The 22,208-nt window shown below is 37.4% G+C and overlaps 1 protein-coding gene across 1 annotated transcript in view; it reads right to left on the bottom strand.

The window, feature by feature from the left end:
- Nucleotides 1–22,208, bottom strand: part of PLD5 (phospholipase D family member 5) — a 393,721-nt gene that overhangs the window by 97,172 nt on the left and 274,341 nt on the right. The gene's annotated exons all lie outside the window — the stretch shown is intronic.

The raw sequence follows: 22,208 nt of genomic DNA, 5'->3' as shown, positions 1-22,208 counted from the left end.
TTGTTTTATTTCTGACAGACTAAATAATACTGAGAACCTCTGTTCTAATCAAGGATTCCAACCAATGTTTCAACAGGAGGACCAGCCATTCTATAAAATATCAGTAGTCCAGAGAGATTTTTGAATATCTAGGACTTGGGGCATACATTCCAACTCAGACCAAAAAGTATTTCCATTGAGGATTGGGATGGAATAATTCAAAATATGGTGGTGCAAAGGAACAATGGTGGTGGGACTGGTGTTGGAATATTCAATGCAATCAATTATTGTGAACAACTTTATGAAAATAAAATAAAATAAAAAACAAACAAAAATAGTATTTCCAGAAGATTAAACCTTTAATCTAAGGGGGATGAGATAGAATGAAGATAGGACATGGCTTCATACCCATCAAGAAGCCCAATCTATAAATCCCTTAGAGAACTTGCCTCAAGGCAACAAACTACCCATTCTACAAATCCTTTGCTCAAGCGGGCACCAGTAATGTCTCTATTGTGAGACTTGTCGTTACTGTTTTTGGCATATTGAATACGCCACAGGTAGTTTGCCAGGCTCTGCTGTGCTGGCAAGATACTCTCAGTAGCTTGCTGGGCTCCTCGAGAGGGGCGGAGGAATCAAACCCGGGTCAGCCACGTGCAAGGTGAACGCCCTACCGCTGTGCTATCACTCTTGTACAAATGCTTTAGGTCAAGTTAATAGGTATTGTTTGTTTGTCTATAATAAACTTTCTCCTTAGAGAGGAAGCAGAATTACTAGCTCCAATATTTGACCACAATCAAGTCAAGCAATCTGTACACTTAAGACTCTTTTAGGGTGGCAGTAATGAGCAACTCCACCATGGAAGATGTGTCATTAATCTTCACAAGGCAAAGCTGACATCTGTGTGCCATAACAGACCCCAATAAGGCATGCACAGACCTAAAAGACTTGCCCTGACTTTTGGAAGTAAGTGCAGTATCTCCTGGCAACAGACAAGAAAGATGTAGGACTGGGGAGATGCTTTCTAATTCTGCCTGAAGGAAGAAATCCTTCAGTTAGTAGTTATTGGCATGGAAAATTCCAGAAGAAAGGATTAATTTATTTTCTCCCCGTTGGAGGAACTGTAAGCATTCAACTCCCCACCTTTTAAAATTATGGCTAAGAAAACAAATGTTTAGAACAAAAAAATTAAAAGAATAAGAGAAATAGCCGAGGAAAGGAAAATGTGATTTGAGTAAAAGTAGCAGGGAGAAAGACCAAGTACAGGACAGGAGGGGAGAATTAAAAAATTAGACACGACTTTAAGCAAAGTTTAAAAAAAAGGAGAATATAAGGCTTACGAGACATTTCAAGATTTTTTTAGGAAGAAAAATGAGAGATATGGAGGTACAGAAAGAGTAAGGAGATGGGGAAATGATAGAGGGGAAAGGAAAGAGAAAAATATTCACCCATCCAACAATTCCACAGAAACTGCAAGGAAGCAGACTGTGGGAGAATAGTCAGAAAGGTTGCATGTAGGAAGTTCAGCTGCTTCCAGCTTGACACAGATGGAATTGATATCTGAGGAAGAGTCACTCATTTATATTTGAACACAGATCCCATCACTGAGGTCTGCACTTAACTGTCTAGTTGACAATGGTTCTTTGATTCTTTGTGTGCATTTTAAAACTTTAAAAAATTGAATCACACTGAAATACAGTCACAAAGTTGTTTGTGTATTCATAAAATGAATAAAAAGCCCACAGCTCTCTCTCACCGCCAGAGCTTGGTGGTCTCAGGCCACTTCCCCACTCAGGATGATTGATGCCACGGGTAGACAAAGCAGGAAATGAGTGCCAGGCTGGTTCGTGATCAATTGCTGTTTATTCCATTCCCTCCATGCACCTGTTCCAGTCTCAATAAGCTCCCCATTCCCGTCTCCTCCTGTCCCCCTTGCTTGTCTCTATTGTCTCAACTTTTTACTGAGGAGTCACTACTGGCCATACTCAGGGGACCATGTGGTACCTACCCGGCATCAAACCCAGATCGTGTACACTCAAAGCATGTGCTCTCGTCCTTAGAGCTATCACTCTGACCTTCATTAGGTAATTCTTTATCTTTAAAATCTGCATGGTCTAGGTAAAAATTAGGAAATAATCAATATATATAAATGTAAAAATAATTGTTCACTGCATTAATTATATTGAGACGCTTTAAGAACATTTTTGGTTGAACCTTTGGACTTGTGAGAGAAATGCAGAGGGCATAGATCACTGCTGCAGACTGAGAGAATCTCAGGAAGGAGGGTGGTTGCAGAGAGTACCATCTCTGCATGGGGTGCCCAGTGAGAAATAACATGGCTGCTGGAGCTGCTGCTTTGCAGATTGACTGTTTCTGGACTTGGGACCAAAGGAAGGATTTGCTTCATTATTGATTCAAGAGCTCAGGTTCTATTTTTTTCCTCTAATGAGATGAGATATTATAGCCACAAGATTTTCATTGTCTACTGCCATACCTTTTTTATATAAACTAGAACCTGTAAAACATTCTAAAACTCAAATTAATGGATAGGAAGCTTGAAGGTAGATTTGAGGTCAAACATACTATCTTTTACCAAATAAAGATCAATTCAATAAGAGATATTCGGGAACAATATGCTTATGTGAACATGAACCTCCCTTCACTTTAGCTCTGCAGAGGCTTGTCACTGGTGAGAAATGTGACTACAGAAGTTTCTCACTATCTCTGAGTTTTCTAGGTGAGAAAACCTAGAAAAAAAAAAAGCAAACAGAAGAGAGAGAACTCCAAAAGTAATTTCTTTCAGGAAACATGCTTCAGCTTTTCCGGATGCTTTTTTTAACTGAATGAACTGCTTCTCTTTAGCAATTTTTCTTAAGTTTTTTCTTGGTATTGAGTATAAATTCCAAGAAGCTCCATTAAGCCAACAATACCAATTAAAAATAAGTTGAAAATGAAAGCGTTTAAGGCTGCATTAAATATGTTATTTTCCATTTGTTGTAGATGCAGTCTCTGAGACCAGCTGGCTTGGCACTGCAGTTAAAAAAGAATTGAGAACCATTTCTCATTTCCCTCCACAACTGGAGGGTCTCTACATTTTATGACAGTACCATGTGGGTACTACTACCAAGTGAGGGGCTCAAATGGGACTCAGAAAATAAGCCTTAAGTCCCCAAGAAAAGTGCCTTTGGAGATCACTGAATATGAAAGAAAAAGAAGACAATAGTCATTTTGTAATGCACCCTAATTCTAATTTACTCACTTGTATCAGAGATCATTCCTGTCAATGTTTTGAAAACCATTTATGGTACTAGGGATTAAAGCAGAGTCAGCCTCCTGCAAGACAAGGACCTCAATCCTTGTTTATTTCCACAGCCTCTAAATCTTTAACTTCACTCAAGTAAGAAACACATAAGTAAGATCAAGGATAAGAGTGAATACAGGTAACTCAAAGATGCATAGAAATTCCAGCCCTACTCTTCAGAATCACAACTAAATCTGTAAGGAGATATAAGCCGAACAGTCACATATATATACTGGTCCTGGCTGAAAACTTCGGCACACTTGTGAGGTGGGTGTGTATCCTGCTAAAGCCTGGGCAGCCACACCCACACCCCACAGTGTTGCTACACCAATGACCAATTCCACTTTGTCATGAGTATTCTGTGCACCAAACTGAAAATTCCATGTATACACTGGGCTTGGGGCTGAAAACTCGGGTTTTCTCTGAGTTGGAGTGGTGTCCTTCCCTCCACCTCCCCTGTACTTTTTGAAGCCCTGGCAGTCACATCCACTTCCCATAGCCACATCCTTGTCAACTCGTGGTCAGGTCTAGAAATAATGAAGTTCTGAACTATGGGGCCACATAATTCCACAACACTGACATTCTAGGACGAGCACACCAAATTAGATGGGAAAGTAACATAGAAGCCGACTACACTCAACAAATAAAACAATAACACAGAAAGCTCAGCTGGCAACAGTTTAGTCAAACATCAAGAAAAAAGGACTTACATGACCCTGTGGCGAGATAGAACACTTTTCACAAATTTTCTTTTACCAAAGTATTTTTGATAACTAGTCATTTAGTTGTAACAAGAAATATAAAGTAAATTATTTTATGCCTGCTAAAAGGACAGATTTGTGGAATGGATGGGAAAATGGGGATAATGGTGGTGGAGGGAAGGTCACTGCTGTGGTAGGATTGTTGTTGGGACATTGAAAGCCCATCATACCTGTGTTAGGAATAATTTTGTAAGCCATGGTGTTTAAAAAATATTAAAAGAAATGAAGAAAGGAGAGGGAATGAAATTTGTCTTCTGTGGAGGAGATAAATATATGTAAATTAAACACAAGCCAGACTAGGTCTACAAGTAGACCATGTAGAGACTAATAATGCAATGGAAAAAGTTATTTTAGTTACTCTTACTTTATGTTTGGTTTTAGGAGGGAACTAGCAAGAAGCAAAAACATTCCCTAGGTACAGGGCAGTCAATTAAAGTCAATTTGACCCGCAACAAATAAAAACCATAGCTATAAGGCAAATTAAATGTAAACTTTATTGATGAGTAAATCTTTAAAAAATTGTGTTTATACATGATGAAATCATCAGAAGAATTCCCACAAAATCTGATTAAGAACCATTGATCCACCACCTTGTTATATCTGCTGATCTTGGTATGCAGAACAGATGCCGGTCTCTGTCCCTGTTGTAAAAAAGCCTGAAGAATTCTGCTCTAACTGCAGAATCAGAGCCAAGAGTATGACTCATTGTGATGAATATAGTCTTATCATCTGTATGTGTCTGCTACACTTATAGAAGAATGCTCTCAAACAGTGTGGATATTTCCTGGATATAGTGTGGAAGAGGTAGATTAAGGAAGACTGTCTATTTTTTCTTCCTCTCCTAAAATGATTATTATGAAGATTTTGATGTATGTCTTCCAAACTCTTTTGTGAATATGTACAAACATGCTCACATATGTGCACCTATGTTTTTTGGGGGATTTCTTCAAGATAGGTGATGATGTTATGATGATATTACCCCTTGACAGGATGGGGTAAATGGGCTGGTCTGAGTCAGGGCTTCATAACTCAACCTTGGTTTTCTTTCAGGTGACAGGTGACGATGAGGAATATGAAGTAAGATATAAACCTAAAGTCATGACCTTGTGAGGAGGGGTAGCTAACCAGGCCCAGGAAGGAGCCCCACACCACCACCAATAAATCCCTCACTGCTATGTACTTACTTCAGGAACTTACCTTCCTGAGAGCCTGTTTTGCCCCATTTCTGCAAAAGTTTCCTAAATAATAACCCTTTGCTAGTCCAGTTTATTTATCTATAGCTATGGCTTTTCCACCTAAATTCTTCAAGGCATTTTTGCAAACCATGCTTCTTTACATGATACTCGAGACCTCCAAGACATCTGTCTCCTCCCTCAACTCAAGGCCTCATTGTCTCTAAGAACTACACAGGGGACAGCTTTTCTTTGAAGAATTCATGTGTTCCCTAACCTCTGTGCAAAGGAAAACCTTTCTCTTCATATTCCCATTAGGTCCTCTTTATACATCTTTCAAATTCAACTGAGGTACCTACTCATGTAAGGAACTATTTAAGACCACTCCTCACTTCTCCCCTAGTCAGAGGCAATTACATGTGTGTCATAATAATATAAGCATTTGTTTATTTGATTTGTATACGTGTATATGATGTAAGTTCCTTAAGGAAAGGGGTTCAGCTACTATACCACTTAGCACTATAAAAAAACCTTTTTGGACTACTTCTAGCACTTTTAATAAAGTTGGAATAAAGTAAATGATAAATAAATCTTAATGAGTAAATAACTGTACTAATGAAAAATAGGTATCAGACAAAAGATATTTGAGATGTTTCCTGATGAAAGCTCTTTATAGGTAAAGATGATAAGTATTTGACTTTAGAAAATAACAGGGAAATAATTTTCTCAGTAGGCAGAGTATAATCTGTAAAGTTGAAAGTTAAAATAAGCAGCTTATATCAGTGTCATGTATTGAATAAAATAGAAGACTTTTGCAGCTTTCAAAATCCTAAAACTTTATATCACACTGTCATCAATCTGACATCTGCATCTTGTAATATCACAGTGACTAAGTCTTATACTTGAAACTTATTTTCTGACTTGATATAAAACTAGCTTTTCAGAGTAAAATTTGCCCTCTTGAGTATTTATATTGATGACATATTTAAATGTTGAAATATTTAGAGCATGACACATTACAAAATGTGTGTCATTAATGACACAAAACTGATCTGCTTTACACTTTTATGTTCTAATAACTAATATAAGGTTCATTCATGACATGCAGTGTATTTGTATTGGGTAATGCTTTTTTTTTTCTTTTTGGGTCACACCCAGTGATACACAGGGGCTACTCCTGGCTCTGTACTCAGGAATCACCCCTGGCAGTGCTCAGGTACCATATGAGATGCTGGGAATCAATCTCGGGTTGGCCGTGTACAAGGCAAATGCCCTTACCACCGTGCTATTGCTCCAGCCCCGGGTAACGGTTTTTTAGAGATCAAAATTGCCCATAACTTTTAGGGAATTTACAGCTTTAAATGTAGACTGAATGTTCAGTTATTTTGTAAATGGATTTTGCAAATAGATTTAGCTATTTTTTGCAAATGGATTTTTCATAGTTTAAGGACTTCCTGTGTCCTAAATGGAAAGCAGTTTAGCAATATTGTTTTCTTTTCTCTGAAAGGATACTTGTCACCCAGAAGTTCAGGAGGCCCCTGAATTGGTGAGGTAAAAGAGGCTGATTTATACTGATTGGTTCATGCATATTAGAATTTTAGAATCCATTGAGTTTTGTTAATAGGGTCTATTTTACCCAGCAGACAGCTCTTTCTTATCCAGTCACTGCTCTCTGACTTGTGACATCTTACTGGTTCATAGCTTGAGAATTTATTAGACCTGTGATGAGAATTAGAATAAATAGAATAAAGATATCTTGAATAAAGCCATAGGAAGGGATGCTCCACTAAGTAAAAAACTATGAATTTAGGAAGCTTGGGCTGTGCAAAATCATTAGACATGTTTTTGGTGTTTTAGCTGTATTCTCATTAGGGAAAGTTCTCAGAGAACTAGTTCCTAGAACTTTGGGATATTACTATAAATAGTGCATGTTCTATATTGTTGGGTCTCTGATTAAGAGATTTGTTTGCTTAATTTGGGGGATATCACCCAGCTGTATTCAGTGAATATACTTCTGGCAGCACTTGGGGACCACGTGGAGTGAGGGGGATCGAACCCAGGTGGCTGTGTGCCAGGCAAGTACCTACCCACTGGACTATTGCTCTGGTCCTGATTTAGTAATTATTATTATTATCTTTCTTCAGGGGTCACAGTTGGAAGTGCTCAGGGTTGATCCCTGACTCTGTGCTCAAGGATCACTCCTGGCGGGGCTCAAGGAACCATCTGTAGTGCCTGCATTTGAATCCAGGTGGGTTTCATGCAAGGCAAGCGCTCTCTCCCATTGTACTATAGCTCCAGCCCTGATTCACTAATTATTATGAAAAAAGTGTGACACAGACAAACAAGTATTGCCAAAGCATAAGTCTGAGTCTCATTGCAAATTCTAATAATTAACTGATGAACAATCTAGAACAATCTTCAAAGCTTGAGGACAGTTTCCTTAGCTTTCAAATCAGGAAAGCTTCTAATGACAGTCCTATATATTTCACAGAATTTCTGGTAGGATAAAATGAATCAATGTTCACGGGAAATTTCTAAAAAAGTATAAGGATTCTTATTGAGAAATATAAACCTATTAAAATTTATAAAGAGTATAAAGGCTTTTACTGAAAAATATGAACCTATTAATATTTCTATATATGTTCATTTATCAAAATAATGCTTATTATAATGCAGCTTCTCCTACAGTCTTCTAAAAGTAAAATTTAGAGCATTACTTCTACAACAAACATATCAATCACTGTAGGCTTTTCTGAAGTGGAGGAACATTTTTAGGAAATTCTCAAGGTCCAAATATAAAACATTAAACCTTAACTAAAGCAGCATAGGAGTAATTTAGTAGTTTGTGGGTGGGGATTAAGAAGGTCATGTTATATCTGTGTGATGACGTAGAGCTAATTTCTACATACAGTTTGCTAAGAAAACTAAGCTTCTGAAAATTTTTTTAAAAATATGACAGTTACATTTTGGTGATTTAAACAACAAAGGACTGAAGTGACAGCTAATTATAATACATGCTTCAATTGTATCACTTGAACTATGCAGAATGACTTAATGGGTATATAAATGCCCACTCTAAGTAGCATTTTTAGAAGTCATTGTACCAAGATACATTTTAATTTTTCTAATTAAAATATTAGCTTCCTGAAGCAAGAAAAAGAAGGCAATAGAATTCATCTAAGTGAATCTATGTTGATGTATAATGAACCTGTTGAAAGAAATGCACTTTCTAGGTCCTGCCCTCAAGTTAATCCATTGAAACATCTTCTTTAATTACAGAAAATTCTTAATCTTTTTTAGTAAGAATCATAGAAAACAATGAAACATACTAGGGAATATTTAAAGGCATGAATTTGTTTTTTAAAAAGCTACAATTTGGAGCTGGAGCAATAGCACAGCGGGTAGGGCGTTTGCCTTGCGTGCGCTCAACCCGGGTTCGATCCCTGGCATCCCATATGGTCCCTTAAGCACAGCCAGGAATAATTCCTGAGTGTAGAGCCAGGAGTAACCCCTGAGTATTGCTGGGTGTGACCAAAAAGCAAAAAAAAAAAGCTACAATTTAATAATATCTCCCCCCCACACACACAAAATAGTGAGTAAAGCACTTTAAGTAAACTTTTGTTGAAGGAAACAAAATTTATATGCATTTGTGGAGCAAAATCTAAAAACTAGTTTACTTCAATATTGAAATACAAACAAAACTCCATCATCTAATATGGCTTTTTTTTTTTTTGACTGGAGGACAATATCTGGGGTGCTCAGGAATTATTTCCAGCTCTGTTCTCGGGGAACTACACTGTGTCAGGGTTTGAACCAGGACCTCTCTTACACAAAACATGGTCTCAGTCCATTTAGCCATCTCTCCAGCCCCAAAGTAGTACTTTTCTACATGCAATGTTTTATTTTCGTAAGATAGCATATTCTCAACAATCATGAGGGAAAAGTAAAAAAAAAAGTGTTTTAAGTTGATATGGACTAGTTTTGAGGAGAGGTCATTGTTCTTTCATTATCAAACAACATAATGAGTTAATGTGACATAGATACTGAGAGATTATCATGTTTGTTCCCTTACCTACTTTCAGCACACAGTTCCCATGCAGAGTGATCATTTTCAACTACCTTTCAACACTTGCTATAATGGTCAAGAGAGAAAAGGGGAGAGAGAGAGAGAATGAGGGAGAGAGTGAGAGAGAGAGAAAGAGAGAGAGAGAGAAAGAGAGAGAGAAAGAGAGAGAGAGCCTGCCACAGAATCAAAGAAGCAGGCGGGGGGATAATGGTGGAGAGACGAGTGTTTGATCATTGTATGACTGAACCTGATCATGAACAGCTTTGAAACTAAGTACCTCATGGGGACTCAATTAAAATTTTTTCATTAAAAATGAATGAATAAAAGAAGAGTGAATGTGGCCAGGATCTTGGGTGTGCATAGATTTGCATTAGGTTTCCTATGTCAAGTTGAAGAAGATGTACTATTATTCCTCCCACCTTTACATTATATACGTGAAATGTAATTATGATATTAGATTCTGAGTACTGAATTCACCATGCACAAGCTCTAGTGAAGAAACTAAAGCTATATTAAACCTTGCCCCTTATTCCCATGTCTTTAAACATATAGTCAAAAAACCCGACAGTAACAGAAACACATATATCAGCAAAAAAGTTTTTAAGACATAAAATTCTCTTCACTGAATCCTAGAGAGGTTATCATGCAATCCCTGTCTGTGACAAAGAATCAAAAAATTTACCAGCATGGTTTAACCATCATGGAAAGCTTTTAGATTATCTTTTCTTTGAGGACAAATCTTTATGATCAGACTACTGTTGATTGTATTGACACAAATCCTTCTACTATGATTTCCAATCTTTGATCCCAGTTGTTATATGATATGTTTTTAAGACTTATATTATCTAATAAGCAATAGCTTATTATTCATTTATTAGATGGAACTTTTAAAATTATGTATTATGTACCAGGTATGATACATAATACATACAAAAGAGGTATGTATTTATATATTTATGTAGTAAATTAAAACCATGGTCAAGTGATCCCCTAGTCTAGTTTTCAAAACAGGCTCCCAAAACCTATTTGGGATTCTAAAAGATAATGAAGACGTTGGGGGTGGGAGGGTGAAGAATCAGATTCTCTCATCCCTGAGAATAATTATACAGATAGGCAGTTACTAGAACAAAAACTAAACTGACCCCACAACTTGTAGCAACCAAGCCAGAAGGTTAAATGATCCTTGTATCATGGCCCATATGACTGATTAATAACTGCCAGTTTCCCTTATTTGTTCCACTTCCAACTGAGACAGAACCACAGAAAGCCTAATATTACCCATAACTATTCACAAAATATGCCCCACTTCTGCCAGCCCCCAAGACTTCTTCTTCCTTTTTTTTGACCATAAATGTTTGCCAATCCTTGCCTAATTTTGAGTTTCTGTCAAAGAGACTAATGATAGTGACTGAATCTCGTGCTCTAACAAGTTCTGAGTAAATAGGTCTTGCGTTTTCTCATTTGGGCAGTTTTCATTTTTCACTATACTTCTAACATTGGTCTGGTTAATTTGCTGTCTTTTAGTTTTGTTTCTGAAAACTATGGTTTTAGCCCTGGCTCCTAGGTTTGTGGCCACTTATTCATTTCTTCATTTGCCTTCTAAGCATAATCATTGATGATGACTTTGAGCGGCACAGAATATAAAATAAAACCCCATGATAAATTTAGAGATATCTCTTCATGAAGCCCCCTAGATCATTCCCTTTGAGGATTGCTTCCTGCCTCACTTATCACCACATTGTTAATGCTACATGTTTGTAGATACATGTAGCACTGCACTGTAGCACTGTTGTCCTGTTGTTCATGGATTTGCTGGAGCGGGCACCAGTAACATCTCCATTGTGAGACTTGTTTTTACTGTTTTTGGCATATCGAATATGCCACAGGTAGCTTGCCTGTGTGGGTGGGATATTCTCGATAGCTTGCCGGGCTCTTGGAGAGGGACAGAGGAATTGGAGTGTTATCACTCCAGCCTGTAGATACATGTGGAAAGAGTAATGAAATCTTTTGCCAAAGACAATAAATAAATACTATAGTATCTGGTATTCACTTGATCTATAAATCTAGTTAACATCAGTGAAGGAAGAAAATTTCTCGATATCAACTTGAATAACTATAGATAGTGTGACTGTAGATTACTCACACTGGAGTACAATAGTAGGGACGTTTGAAAATCTCATTTGGGGACAGGAAAGAAAGTTCAGCATATAAGGTGCTTGCCTTGCATAATCCCTGAGCACAGAATCAGGAGTAAGCCCTGAGTATTGTTAGGTACCCCTCCTCCAAAGAATATCTTATTTATGGTATTTTTCAGGTTAGAATTGCTAGTTCAATTTAGAGATAAGAAAACTGAAGCTCAGGATGATGAAAAAAAAAAAAAACAGTCAAAACAGTGAAACACTAGGCCAGAATCCTATAACCATAAGAGATAGTGGGGGGAAAGCAATTTTAGTTCTTTGGGGAGAGAGAGTGATGTGTGTGGTTTGAACCACACACTACTGTGGCCCAAAATGATAATGGTCACAGCTCATCCAAATTCTTTTAGAAGTGTATACCCATACTAGTATAAGCCAAATCTATGTTCAATGAAGACAGAATATGGATAAACATAACATGATGTCATTTGTATGTGGTATTTAGAATAACTGAAAGAAGAAATGCAGTGTTTCTAAGGGGAGCACCCAGATCAACCTTGGCCCCAGAATAAAGGGAGAAGAAGGAAAGGAAGAGTGGAGGGGAGGGAGAAAGGAAATAGATGAGAAGCTATGGGGGCTAGGTCAGGGGATTAAGTTATAAAGGCGATGTGAAGGAATCATAGAACTATATACCCAAACCACAGAGTCAACAATACTGAAATCATGAGACTCAAACTTTAATAGCCAATCTTAAAAAGGTGTCTGTCAAGATGGCAGACTGGGGGTGATGGGGTTTGGGAGGCAATCTGGGAATTGGTGGAAATAATCTGATACTGGTGGTGGGATCAGTGCTGGAACATTATATGTGTAATACTCAATCATGAATAGTTTTTTAAAATCATGATACTTTAATAAGATACAATTTTTAAAAATTATGGAAAATAAGCAGAACATTTCTTTTTGTAAGAAATAAGGACTTTTTCTCCCTTTGTACACTTTAGAATGCATAAACAAAAATGACCTTTTCAGCAGTCAGGTAATCTTCTAAGTCGATGCTAGGGGAATTAATACCCTTTCCATTCATTACATGTTGCCTAAAGAATATTAATTACTCTTTGCTGTTGAATTGTCTTTTTGGTTCATTTTAATTCTGCTATCTAGTTATCTACCTTACTAATATGTTACTTCCTTGGGAGCTAAAATATGTATTTAGAAACGTAAATTCAAAGAAAAACATTAGATCAGTGTTAGCATTGAATGGGATAATTGGATCTGTTGTGACCTCCTTCTACCTATTGGCATGTCCAACGAGTCTTCAAAACCCTGCCTCATTAAATTCACTGGAACTGTGATGTCAGAGCACTGAGAAGAGGGGAATTAGGGAAGGGATCTTGGGACAATGATGGCGGAATTTTGGTACTCTGATGGTGGGCATGGTGTATGTAGCACTGAAAATATGTCAATAGTACTGGTATTATTATAAAATTATTTTGTATTATTATAAATTATGTATTATTATAAAAATAGTACATATATGAAGTAAAAAATTTAAAGGACAGTAATGGAAGGTCATGTGTTGGACAGTAATGGAAGGACAGTAATGTGTTGGGGGTTGGGGGGTATGGGTGTCTGGAATTGGGTTGTTTTTGTAAGTCTATTTGCTTTTAGAGGTGGCTTTTCAGTAATTCTTGAAGAACTGGTTTAATTGTCTAAAATGCTGCAAGCTCTTGTTTGTCTGAAAAGGTTCTTGTGCCTCACTCAAGATATTTCTTTATTCAGTACTTTGGGCTGGAGCGATAGCACAGCAGGTAGGGTGTTTGCCTTGCACGTGACCTACCCTGGTTTGATTACTCCGTCCATTTTGGAGAGCCAAGCAAGCTACCTAGAGCATCCCACCTGCACGGCAGAGCCTGGCAAGCTCCCTGTGGGGTATTCAATATGCCAAAAATAGTAACAAGTCTCGAAATGAAGACATTACTGGTGCCCGCTCTAGCAAATCGATGAACAAAGGGACGACAGTGCTACTTTGAGTGTCATTCTACTCTTTCCTATGGTGTATGTCAGACAGGTCTGTTACAATTCTTGTGTTATTTCCTACTTTTCTTCTTTCTTGCTGATTTAATAGTCTGTCTTTTTTAAAAAAAAATTACCACTTTAATTGCAATTTGTCTTGGTGTTATTTTGTTCTTATCTATTCTGTTTGGTACTTTTTGAGGCTCTTCAATGAATACGGAAACCTCTCTTCAAAGACCATGGAAGTTCTCAGTCATTATTTCTTCCATTAGTCATTCTTCTCCTTTCTATTTTTCCTTCCCTTCTGGTATTCCAAATTATAGGAATACCATTTGTTTACTTCCCATTTCTTCCATTTGTTAACTTCCCTTTGCATTTGCAATTTCTTCCTTGTTGACAGCTAGTATTCTGTCTTCAGTCCCACTGATACAGTTCTCTGTGCACTGCCTTTGTTTTTCTCAATATGTTTTATAGACTCAGGTCTGATATGAAGGACTTTAATGCATTTTTTTTATGCTTTTTGGGTCACACCCAGCGATGCACAGGTGTTATTTCTGGTTCTGTACTCAGGAATTATTACTCCTGGCAGTGCTCAGGGGACCATATGGGATGCTGAGATTAGAACCCCGGTCGGCCTCGTGCAAGGCAAACACCCTACCTGCTGTGCTATCGCTCCAGCCCCCGGACTTCAATGCATTTTTGAGTTGACTTTTGATCATGGTGTGAGAAAGGGGTTGAGTACACTTTTTTTTTTTATTACAGGTGCCCAATTAGTTTCCCACCATCATTTGTAACTCAACTTTGTCTTTCCTATTTGTATTATGAGACAACTTTCCAAGTTTCTCTAAGCAAAACTATACTTACAGCACTTCTAGCACAGCACACCCATCGTTTTCCCCACAATCAGGACTCATTTATCATTTAAGGTATAATTCAAATCATATCTTCTTACCATGGCCTTTACTAGTTCACAAGAATTTTCCTTTTTGCAGGTTTTAAAGAACTTAGTGTTGACCCAGTTCATTTAGTACTAGGGCCAACTTCATGGAACCTGTGAAGTCTCTCTAGGTACCACACTAAAAAAGACAGGCAGATCTTTGGCTTCATTATCTGTTATCACCATCTTAAATTTCTTCATAAATTTTTAGCTAGAGGTTCCATTTTTCCATTTTCTACTGGGTTCAAAAATTATATTGCTTATTCTGCTTGGTCAACATGATGGGTAAATATAACACTTTAAAGAGTATTTACACACACAAAAAAAGAGTGTTTACATATTTTGTTTCTCTCATTGAATTATAAATCGATACTTTTTGCAGATGATTTAAAGTTATTTCCCTCTTTCAAACATTTTGCCATAATTGGGTAATTTTATAAATATAAATAATAAGCAATAACTATGTTATTTTTCCACAGAAGCCTAGGTCTTGTTTGCTAATTGTCCAGTTATTTTGTTACTAAGAAAACATTGCTACAGGATTTATCACTAGACACAGTTCTGTAGACGATCACTTTATTTTGTGTATCCCAAGAGTTAGCCTGTTTTAAGATGTTTTTTATAATAGTAAAGTTGAACTAGTTTGAACATTAGGTTTAAACATTAGCATAGTTTAAATAGGCCTGCCATGGGCTGGGGAGATAACTTAAAGGGGATCCCTGGCGTAGTGTTTTCTTTGAGCACCATCAGAAGTATCCCTGAGCAAAGAGCTGGGAGAATTCCTCAGGCACTGCTGGGTATTGCCAACAAACAAACAAAATTAACCAGGCCTACCCTATATGTAAAAACATTGTTATCATCCTTTTCATAAGGGCTTTACCTAGTGCTGCTCAGGGCACATGGGATGACTCCTGGTGAGGCTTGACCTGGTGATGCAGGCTTGACATTTCAGTACTCAGTCTGTGGTCACGAGCCATCAGGACTTTAGCTGAGGTGCCATAGATCAAACTAAGGGCCTTGCACTTGCTAGGCAAGTTATTTTATCACTCAGGCTATCTCTCTCACTATTAACTTAAAATACTATTTTAAATCCTCTCTTTTTCAAAGTTGAGAGATTCTTGTGATAAATGAAACTATTCATCAGCACCTTGAATTCCAGGCTAGTCCTTCATTTAAGAGGGTGTGTTAAAATTCATAAAATAAATTAACTTTTCTAAGAATACTGTTTTTACCATTTTCTTTTTGGCTTCTCTTATATCAGCATCCCACCTCCAGAGCCCTGCAGTTTTGAGACTGCTGTTCCTTTTATTTCCCAGTTTGTGTACTAATTAGCTTTTTGTTTGCTTTGTTAGGACTGTATATTCTGTTTTTATCCATAATGTTTTTAGCATATCTTGAGATTAAAAGATTCAGACCCCCATGTAGAATAGCCTGTGGTGACATTCTCTTTCTTTTCACAGAATTCCCTCGGGCCAGCATTCAGGGGAGGTACCCTGAACTGCTGGAGATAAAGAATACAAAAGCTTATACATAAAGACTTGTTAGTCTTTAAAACAGAAACAAATTCACCATATCCATGCTGCCAGACCCTGTGCTAGGCTGTTTCGTTCAGGACAACCCAGAGAGGGGTGGGTGAGTTCCCCTCCCCACCCCAAGGACCCAGTCCCGGCAGCTGAAAACTTCTAGAACTCAAACACCACCATGCTCACAGTGCTCTTCACATGCTCAGGCTGAGCCTCACCCAGGTGGAATTTGCAGAAACTTGTGACTGAAAACTTCAGGTTCAAGGGAAGCAGGAATGGGTGACCTTCCTCCATCTGCCCCCTGTTTCCGGAAACTTGACAGTCACACCCACAAGCCATGTTTGGTTGGTTCCAGATAATCTCATCAATGGCCATGATCCATCGAATTAAAAATTCTCTCGGAAGAGAGCATAAACCAACTCATCAGGGCTGGAGCAATAGCACAGCGGGTAGGGCGTTTGCCTTGCACGTGGCCGACCTGGGTTCGATTCCCAGCATCCCATATGGTCCCCTGAGCACGGCCAGGGGTAATTCCTGAGTGTAGAGCCAGGAGTGACCCCTAAGCGTCGCTGGGTGTGACCCAAAAAGAAAAAAAAAAAACCAACAACTCATCATAGCCATGCCACTGGATCCTGTGCAAGGCTCTCTCATTCAGAGCAACCCAGAGGGTGGAGGGTGAGGCCCTTACCCACCCTAAGGGACCCAGCTCTGGCAGCTAAAAACCTCCAGAACTGCACGGCCACATTTGTAACTGCTGGAGTCCTCATACCTCACACCATTCATATTCCAAGAGTAGCACACCACATTTGATGGGGTTTAAAATAAAAGGCAACAAATCTTAGAGGGAAATATATTTTTACAGATATATCTATCTATAGATATAAATATGCACATAAGGCTCAACCCTTAACATATTAGTAATCTCTTATAGAAAAAGGGCTTAATGGTGAAATTCAACAAACTTCACACACTTTCCTTTAAGGAAACTTTTTTGGATCATTTTCAGTGGTTTTTCATAACAAACAATACAAAATAAACTATTTTGGTTCTGCTTTGGGGCAGGGATTGGGGTTCAGGATGGAAACTCCTGAAATATCATGGTGGGGAGGTGTAACGGTAGTGGGGCTGGTGTTTGAATATTAAATGCAATCAAATATTGCAAACTAGTTTATAAAAATAAAATAAAATTAAGAGAAAACAGAATGAGAGGCTAAGTTTGCAGAATTCAATGAGAAGAGTAGGTACTATTCTATGTGATATTCAAAATATCACAGACTTGCTACCAGAACCATATGAAAATGTGCAACTTTTCTTGATGAACTGTATTGTCATCAGTGTTCATTTTCTAAAAAAAAAAAGAAAGCAAGAATGAGGAAATGCATCGCTTCCCATCTCAAGAAATTTAAGAAAAAAATGTTTTTTCATAAATTTAACTTATATTAAAAAATTATTAACAATGAAATAGAAATGAAAGGTTTGGAACAAGATTGCTTTTTGCTAAATTGCAGCTTTCTGGATGGTAATCTTGGATAAGTTTATTTACGTCTTATTTGAGTCAGTTTCTTTGTAAAAATAAATTATAATAGTAATATTTTCAAGAAAGTATTATGAAATTACTTTATACTCTTTAATTGACTGAATGCTGGCTGTCTTTACGGGAGCACCTTGAAGGGGGTAAGTTAAGTTTCCCTCCCTGCTCCAAGCAGAGCCCCAGCAGCCAAAAACCTCCAGAACCCAGCGACAGCCATGCTCAAGGCCACTCTCCCCACACTTGGACAAGCCTCAACCATGAAGAAACCAACAGAACAATCCAGGTATATGGTACCCGTGGCTGAGATCTCCAAGCCTGTTTGGATCAGGAGTGGGCCTCCTCCACCCAGATCCCCAGTTTTCCAGTAGCTTGGCAGCCATGCCAACAAATTGCTCCTGGCGCCACGTAATCTCATTAATGGCCAAGATTCAGAAACTATAAAATAAAGCTCCAGGAGGAGAGTGATGCAGTGTTTCCTGGAGCCTGTGTCCACATTTGTGGCCCTGAGACCTCTTTATACTCTAGCCCACTGATATACCTAAAGTAGCACACGTGTGTTTGGTTTTAACATACTTGCTGTATTCTTGTTTATATGGGCTTAAATGGACCCAGAATGAAATACAACAATCTTCACACACTTTCTTCTTGTTGTGGTGGGAAGATGCTCACTGGATGGGTGGGGGTTTGAATATTATCTGTAAAGAACTACTGTGAACTACTTTATGAAAATAAAATCTATAAAAATCTTTAAAAACTAAATAATTTCCTGAGATGCACATGAAATAAGTGAATATACTTGTTACTATTACTGTCATTTTTACTAATTCTTCTAATTACCATAAATGTAAGAAATAAATTTCTTACTTTGGTAGTACTTTATGTAATCATTAGCCTTTCACACAAATTGGCCGAAATTAATATTGGTTCTAATAAATAGGTCTTGTTATGCAGTGTTTTATTTAACACCAAGATAGACCCAAAAATGTAGTCAAACACCCATTAAAATAAAAAAAATAATTGTCATAGAGTGATCTCAAATCTCAACAACTATGAGGAAGGAATAAATTAGGTAGGAGGTGGTATTTGTGTTAAGGATGGAGAGTATAAGGATAAGGGATGTGTGCTAATGAAAGAGAAGTCTTTAGAAAGTTAGTAATTGACATGTAGATGTGGGGGGTTTAATGGAATGTTCAATGCTTACATATAAGAATTTTTAAATCCTGCTGTATCTTCTTTCTACTACCATCAAAGACTATAGTCTCCTCCAATAGGAAAATAGAAAACATTGTTAAGAAAATGAGACTGTTTTCTTAGTTTCTAAAGAATTTTTCTTGCCAGTGGATAGATAAGAAAAGTTCAACTTTGTGTCAGTTCAGAAATTTGCCTAAATTCCTGCCTATAATTGCCAGGAATTAATTAAAGAAATAGCACCTATTTTCAATAATCACCATCAACCTAAATACTAGGAAAATCGTAGTATTTTCCAAGCAAATTAGAAAGTACTTTATCATTTTGTAGGAGAGGAAAAGCAGCAACAGGATGCTATTTTTCTAAAATTTGCTTTAATATGGAGCATCCTATTTTGCATATTAAGTATTTTAATTTTTACAATATTATCTCCATTTGGAGAGTAAAGGTAATCTCTACCCTTAAGTTGTCATGATAAATGAATAAGTATTTACAAAGATATTAGCACTACCTTGCACATAAGCAGTATGTTATGTGGGAAAAGATGACCCAAAAGTCTCTTTCTTCCATTCATCTCTCTCAAATCCATGAGTAAAATTCTTTGGGCATTTAACTTGTTTTTAAATTTACAACCACCAGAAAAATTCAGATTTCCACAAAAAGTTGATAAAGTCAATGAAATATGACTTGAAATCTCTTAAAGCTTAAATATTCCCACCAATATCCAAAGGTTAGTAAAGTCTTCTCACCCTTTATCAAGCCAACTCAGTTACGCTCGTCCACAGTTTACATAACTAGCTGGCCATTGCCTTTACTTGTCCTCTTATTAAAGCTAGATTGCTTCTATGTGAATATTTGGTGGATATTCTATTCTTAAGAAACATCATGTTAAGCCATTGAGAAAACATTTGTATTGGTTAGTTCATTGTTAGTATAAAATCTACAAATTCAGATATTTACATAATTAGATGATATTTTTTTCTAAACACTATGCTAATGGTATTTTTGATATTATTCTTAGTACTTCTTATTTTGGAAAAAAGTCAAAGTTGCTGTAAACAATTATTTTTCACAGACCATCAGAAATGAGATAGAATTAAAATTTATATTTTTTAGAGGAATTGATATTAGAGAGAATGGCTTAAAATATGATATTAAAACGAAATTCTGGGCTCTGTTCTACTTTTACTTAAAATGGAGAAAATAAAATTAATCTAATGGGATAATTGAAAGGTTTGGGGGCCCTTTTTTTGAGGGGGTCATATTCATTAGTACTCACAGATTAATCTGGCTCTTTGCTCAGGGATCACTCTTGGCATCACTTGGGGGAATCATATGAGGTGCTGGGATTCAACCCACGTTGGTCACATGCATCGCTCTTCCTGCTACACTATCTCTCCAGCCCCAGGATGATTGTGATGTTTAAACAAAATAATTCACTTAAATTCAAAACTATACTTGGCATTTAATATATGTTTAGTAGTACTGTTAACACTACTGCGTTGTTCTAGATCATCTTTATTTTTATTTTTCTAGACTTTTTATTGAATCCCTGTGAGACAGACTCTTACAAAGTTGTTTTCATGATTGGATTTCAGTCATACAGTATTTTAACACCAATCCCTCCATCAGTGTACATTTCTCAGCACCAGTCCCCAGGTTCCCTCCCCCAGCCCCCTATCCCCTACCTGCCTCTATGGCAGGCACTTTTCTCTAGATCATTTTTTTTTTTATCAGTAAATAATGTGAATGAGTGTAAGCTAAAGAATTTACTGTTTGTGTTCGACAGTGGTGTCATCTCAAAATTAATCTTAGAATTGTTTCTAGTGACCCCCTTCTTTGTTGAGATAGGAGATTATCTTACTAGAAAAAAATAAAGATTATTCTCAGAACTTTGAGAATAATAAAGTTATCTATTTATTTAAATATATAACTTAAAAATTAAAGCACCTTAAATAAGTTATAGTTGGTTCTACGCTATCCAAATTCTTTTTTCTTTTTTATATTTTATTTTATTTTTTTTTATTTTGATTAATTTATTTATTTTTAATTCGTGAATCACCCTGAGGGCACATTTACAGATTTATACACTTTTGTGCTTATGTTTCCCTCATACAAAGTTCGGGAACCCATCCCTTCACCAGTGCCCATTCTCCACCACCAGTAAACCCAGCATCCCTCCCACCCTCCCCGATCCCATCTCCCCCCACCCCACCCTGCCACTGTGGCAGGGCATTCCCTTCTGTTCTCTCTCTCTAATTAGCTGTTGTGGTTTGCAATAAAGGTGTTGAGTGGCCACTGTGCTCAGTCTCTAGCCCTCATTCAGCCCGCAACTCCCTTCCCCCATATGGCCTTCGACTACATTATAGTTGGTGATCCCTTCTCTGAGTTGCCCTTTCCCCAGAATGTGAGGCCAGCCTCCAAGCCATGGAGTCAACCTCCTAGTACTTATTTCTACAATTCTTGGGTGTTAGTCTCCCACTCTGTTATTCTATATACCCTAGATGAGTGCAATCTTTCTATGTCTGTCTCTCTCTTTCTGACTCATTTCACTCAGCATGAAACTTTTCATGCCCATCCACTTAAATACAAAATTCGTGACCTCCTATTTTCTGACAGCTGCATAGTATTCCATTGTATAGATGTACCAAAGTTTCCTCAGCCAGTCATCCGTTCTAGGGCATTCGGGTTTTTTCCAGATTCTGGCTATTGTAAATAGTGCTGCGATGAACATACATGTGCAGATGTTGTTTCGATTATACTTTTTTGCCTCTCTGGGATATATTCCCAGCAGTGGTATTGCTGGGTCAAATGGGAGCTCAACCTCTAATTTTTTGAGAGTCGTCCATATTGTTTTCCAGAAGGGCTGAACCAGTCGGCATTCCCACCAGCAGTGTAGAAGGGTCCCTTTCTCCCCACATCCTCTCCAACAGCGGTTGCTTTTGTTCTTTTGGATGTGTGCTAGTCTCTGTTATCCAAATTCTTTAGGGAAGGAAATAATTGGGTTGAAAGTGTTAAGTTTGACCTATGTGACTGAACACTGACCCAGCCATAAAAAGAAAAACTCAATAGAGTGTGAGGCAATTGAAAAGAGAAAAATGAAAATTTTGTGGGAGAAAATTAGTTAATTGTGAAGCTAATATTTTATATATGATGATCACCTCTCTGATTTATCTTATGTATGTTTTCTATCCACATATGTTATCTTTCTCTACAAGCTGTGGCCTTTGTGTTTATCTGCATGTCAGTGTTTGCTTTTCCACAAAAGTACAGTAAAAATCACTTGGAAATTTTAGTGATCTTAATAGTAAAAGAGTTCAGCTGCAGTGAAGTGTATGTAATTCTGTTGGCATGTACTATTGAATGATTCTGCAGTGTCCCCAGTGATCAAGAAATTCCTGCCATCACTTGACCAATGGGAAGAAGAAATAAATTTGTACTCACTTCTCTGTAGATTTATAGTACCAATAGATACATAAAATAAAAAAGACCAATAAAAATAGTTGAAGTCAGTTGTTTGCAAAGAGAAAGAGAGCATCTCTTCAGATTCATTAAAGAAATAACACACAGTTGTCCTAAAACATACTATCCTTATGGGAATA

The sequence above is a fragment of the Sorex araneus genome, chromosome 9, assembly GCF_027595985.1.
Source record: "Sorex araneus isolate mSorAra2 chromosome 9, mSorAra2.pri, whole genome shotgun sequence".
Lineage (NCBI taxonomy): Eukaryota > Metazoa > Chordata > Mammalia > Eulipotyphla > Soricidae > Sorex > Sorex araneus.
The sequence above is the reverse complement of the archived record's forward strand: the minus strand, read 5'-3'. Positions and strand labels throughout refer to the sequence as shown.